General features: G+C 38.3%; 1 long non-coding RNA gene across 1 annotated transcript in view; it reads right to left on the reverse strand.

The window, feature by feature from the left end:
- LOC308062262 overlaps positions 1–5,588 on the reverse strand; it is a 249,541-nt gene that overhangs the window by 208,678 nt on the left and 35,275 nt on the right. The window lies entirely within an intron of this gene.

Here is a 5,588-nt window from a genome sequence, read left to right on the forward strand (position 1 = left end):
CAGGGTACTTAAAACATTGGAGGAAACTGCTTTAAGCATCAGTGCAAAAAACTGGAACAGCCCACTGATTTCAACCACGCTAAAAATTTATTTTCTTCCCTAAAGCAAACATATAACAGTGTGACATGTGGCCAACCTATAGCCTCCCAATAAATTAATCACAGTAGTTGATCAATTCACATAACCTCAGTAACAATAGTGGTTCACTTGCCAACATGGAGTTAAAGTGAGGAGGACACGGTGAGGTACATACAACTTGCCACTGACCAAAGAACCTACACCAGGACTAAGAGGGTACTTCTTGACTATTCAGGGCAGTATTTGGAGGGTTTCAGGCCAAAGTCCATCAGCAGTGGTCCTCTGAGTCTGAGTAAACAAGACCTGGCTTATTCACATGGCTGTATCATAGTTTATTTGAAACTTCATATTATTTTTCAATGTGTAACAGCAAGTTTGTGTGTTTGAGCTTCTTTGTTATTTATGTGGAACATGAATGCTTCTGCAAAACAAACACAGCAAAACCTGCTCATAATGGGCACCAAAGGGACTTCTACTTTTCAGCTCTTTGTAGCAGCTGGTTGAATAAGGCAGGGTAATTAGATTCCAGCACTCAGACAGCTGAGATTTACTGACTGTGAGAAGTAGTGCTGCACCAAGTGAAGAAAGTGACATAAATAGCTCTGGCTCAAGGGGTACCTTGGACATATTGACATTGTCTTCATGAGGTATCAGTATGCCAAGTTCCCCGTGTGCGGGATGAACAGGGAAATCTTGGGGTGGGGTCAGTGTACAAAGAGAGTAATGGAGTGGCAATTTGAAGCATCTGGAGCATCTCTCAGCTTGACTATACCACACAGGAAGAGAAGGTTCAAAGGAAAAGTGCAGCAAGAAGGATATAGAAGAAAAAAAAGAAAGAAAGAAAGAGATAGGGTGAGGGGACAAGAAAACAAGAGAGAAAATAAAGAAATTGAGCTAGAAGAATCTTCCAGAATTAGAAGCAAAGAACTAGTCTACAGACTCCACTTTCACCTTCTTTAAATCCAAGTTATTGCAGACTATTCTGTAAAGAACTGTTGCATTACGGCTATGTCTACACTGTAGGTTTCACCTGTCCCTACAAGTGGTTTTGCCCTGATTACATACAATCCATTAATTTATTCTTCCAGTGCTTGCTGTAATTTGAGTGCTGGAGCTGTTAAATACTCTGTATTTAGAAAGAACATTATCCCATGGTTTCCTGAGGGGGAAAATAATCCTTGGACATTTGGCACAGAAAATGTTGCAATTTACCCACAGAGACACAGGGGAGAATAGACCAAGTGACAGCACACCAGCATAGGGAACCTGTTCAGGCTCCACACCAGTCGTATGGCCTACTTGTGCAGCAGAATTACCTTTAGCTGCATCACCATGGTTATTTCCCAACAGTTCATTTTGGAAGAGGTGCAGGAAAATGTTACAAAAATAAAGCTTTGTGAGAGTCTTCCTAGACACCACTAGTAAATATATGAAACTGCCGAAGGTAAATGGAAGATGAAGGCAATAGAGACAACAAAAGGCATAGCTTGTCTTTTTTTCCCACTGATGTTCTGAGATGCCATTTCAAAAAGGTTTATCTCAAAGCATATAGACACATGTTAGAGGCTGGGCATAATTATTTAGACTCACTGACTCACAGATATTACCTTTAACTGGTTTGTCGGTTGTCATGCACCATCTGACAATCATGCTGAAAAGAAGTACAAGCAAGACTGCACGTGTAGTTTCTAACGACAGTGCTGAATATATTGCACCCAAGTGACTGTCAGAAGCAGAAATCTAAAGAGCAGCTCTTCAGGTAGATTTTTACACTAGTAAGACCTGAAACATGAGTGCCACTCATCTATGAGACACTGGCCTTTTGGTTTACCTACCAGGATTTAAGATCAGAGACCTGCAAAGCGACCATGCCTAAGCTACAGTGCCAAGGGTATGAAGCATTCAGAACCGTTATCAGTATTTTGCTGTCAGACTATGAGGTCATATCACAGAAGTTTTTGCACGAGTCTGACCTTGACAGACAGTTAATCAAATCTTACAGTGTGGATAGTTCAAGTCATGATGTGTTCATAAAGCTGTAGATATCACTAACCTAAAAGAGTTTGCAGACATTCTAGAGGGACAGAATTAAAATTATTTTGAAATCTGTTCATTGAAGAACTGTATCCCTTTCCATGTGCTTTGTGACAAAAACAATTAAGACTGACAGACTGGAAAATTTCTTGCTTTGCTGCAAAAATATTGATGCCCTAGTATGTGCTGAATTAAGCCCACCTGTGCAGGTATTTGTTCTGCCCCACTAGCAGGAGGTAAAATAGGGAGCCAGTGATGCGTTCTAGGCAGCACTGAACTGTATCTCAGGATATTCACATTCAATAAATACAGAGTAATTTTAATTTTTTTTTTTTACAGTTAACAAATTTCTGTAGTGACAAACATTAATCTTCTTAGGAAGCACAGCAATGAAGCATTACTGCCTGCGAACAGCAAGACAACTTGAATGCTGCAGTATTCTTGGCTCCATGTAGTCACCTCAGCTATTATAAAGGACCATGCTACGGACACTTGTATAGCTATGTTCAGTCATGTTTTCTAAGCCACTTCAAAGAACTTCAGAACAAAAGAACAAATACTTCAGATAAAGTGACAAAGGACAATCCCACATTTACAATCAAGACCTATTCTGCTACTACAGTTGTTAAGAATTGAAATCACACGGAGCAGAATATAAGTGAAGCTTTGAAGAACAAATTCCCATATAATCCTAATATAGTTTCTTGCTTTTCATATATTTCCTGAAAGAGGCTCTTGCAATATTCTTAACCATTTATTTAACACTGCAGCTACGCCTAGCCACTATGATTAAGGGAGATAAACATAGTCAGAATAATTCATCTCCACTACTTCATATAAGGAAATAAATGAAATAAAAAAACCCCACCCTGCGTTTCAAGCACATTGGCCCCTAACATACAGTAAGAACTATAATTACCGTTGCTTAGAATATCTTACAAAATATACTGGCTGAAATATTTCTAACTTAGGACACCAAATCGTTGAAACCAAATGCTTTGCTCAGGAAATATGTTAAATGTCTCTCCTTGAAAACAGGGCTTGAAGGTGACAAAAAGGCACCCTTTTTAGCTGAACAGTTATTCTCCTAAGTGTTTTTTATTTAAGAAATGGAAGTCAAAGTTTCTGAAAGTATGGCTGAGATAGACATACCAAATTATCACAGATAACACTTTAAAAGCTTTGAAATGTGCCAATTGAGTTAAACTTGATTTTCTTTTTGGCTACATTTTAACTGTTCTTGTTCCAAGCTAGGGAACACTTCTAAAAGCTGCATTTTTTCATAGACTGGTCCATAAGGCTTGGGATTTACATCTGCATGGGGGGTACATGCAAGGAAGTACCTCACAGAGGATTCCCGTTACATTTTCTGTTCACGATGTTAAAAACATAAAAAAATCCACAATGACACTACTGGACTTCATAGCAAAACCAGCAAAAACTGAGCTTCAAAATCATGGGTTTAAAAGCAGACATATCAAATGCACAAACAAAAATATGGGAAGTCTTGGCACACACACCACATACCTGTAAAATACTACAGAGACTTTGGAATATGTAGACCACGTAGATCCTAACACCAGTAAGCAATGCAGCACCTGGTAACAGCTGTTCTACGTTACAGTATGTTCTTTAAGACCATGACCGGATCAGGTGGAACCCTCTGGTGAGTAGAGGAAAATTGTTCTTCCACTTTGAGCTACCTCATTTTCAGGGAGGAAAGTTTCAGACTGGTTTAAGGGCAGGCACAGGAAGAGGTAGAGAGCAGAAAGAGCTCAGCAAGATCTGGGAGCCTGCAGTTTATTCAAAGACCAGGAGACTACTGAGAAAAGCAGATAGACAGACGTAGTAAGGGTAACAGCAGAGTACCAGCTCTGGGGTTGACCACCAGTGTTGGATATAAAGGGCTATGAAGGAAATCTGAAAATACCACCCTTTGTAATACCTTTGGTGAGTGATACAATATAGAATAAAAACTGAAAATGTCCAAAGACAAAGCAGAGTATCAAATTCCCACTGAACATTTGTTGGAAATGGCTGTCTGTTTCCAAAGGTTCCCCTAGAACACTTTGTCAGCCTATATTTTCAAATTAACCCTTAAAACACAATTTCTTCTTGGCACAATTTCAGATTAAAATAGGATCCATTCTATTTCAGATTGTTTCCTATCCCCACCATTTTTCTCTCTAATATTTAATCAAAATGTGAATGTTGCCATATTTCTCATGTAGCACTGTCAAGAAAGGAAAACAGAATTTGTAGCCTCAACTTTAGTTTTATTTTTCTTTATGCTAAGATTTCCCTATCACCAGTGATTTCACCTGTTTTGTCTCCAAAGGTATTTACTGAAAGGAAAAAAGCCTTTCTGATAGAATCTGTGACAACAAAGCATTGGTATGCATTAAAGAAGGTATGACAGCCAAAACATATGCAAGAGACTGATTCCCCCCTTCCTCCCATTGGTATCCAGCTATTCTTGTTGCAGAGCTTGAGCCAGGCTACAACAGTGCCAAGCTTTAACTACAAATGAACTCTTTCTGATGTATTTCTCAATGTAATTTCTAGACATATTTATTGCAAATCTAATTCCCAAAGGAGCTCAAGCGCTTTGTAAACAAAAGGACTGCACCTCAACAGACTCTTAACTTTTGGAGTAAGAGGCAAGTAAATACTTAGCAGCAGGCAGCAACAGTAAAGGTAATTTGGGACCAGTACCTATCAGAAAGAGGTCTCCAATATATGTAACTTCATTAAAATGTAATTCAACTACCAGGATATGAGCCATGAATTCTATGCTGTCATACTTCAGCAGCTCTTGACAGACATTTTGTAACACTGAAGTTTCACAGTATGAGTTGTTAAGTTTAATGTGTTAAACACATACAGCACCACGTGTCTTACCTGAACTCAATTAGAGATAGCTTACATTGTCACACTTTTGCCATATAAGCATGCCGGATTCATACACATAGCATGATTTAAGAAAGGTCAAGCTTGTTGCAAGAAGTTTACCATGTTTGAATATAATTACACATTTTTAAGAAACACTTAATACTCCTAGTCTCCTAACATGTGAAGATAGATCTTGCTCTAGCATTCAGTGAGCACCAACTCCAAGTAAGAATATCAACCAGCTAACCAAAACATGGCTGCTCTTTTAATATGAGCTTTGGCCTTTTTCCACAGTGAGATATTCAATATTCAGTGCAACAAACCGTGCTGTCTCCAACTTACAGGTATTATTAACAGTTGAACTATCACAAGGTACCTTTGGACGGGTTTATAAAGACAGACTGCATAAAAATTCACAAGCTGTTTTCAAATATAAGCAACAACAGAAGTCCTTGCAAAATAACAAGTTAAATAAGCAGATTCTTCTAGTTACATGGTTGGGTTGTTTTTTTTTTTAAAAAAAAATAAATAAATATCATTCCCTGTATCTCATTTCAGTTCAAGAGAAATTAAAATTCTTTTAC

This window comes from Falco punctatus, assembly GCF_963210335.1.
Source record: "Falco punctatus genome assembly, chromosome: 4".
Lineage (NCBI taxonomy): Eukaryota > Metazoa > Chordata > Aves > Falconiformes > Falconidae > Falco > Falco punctatus.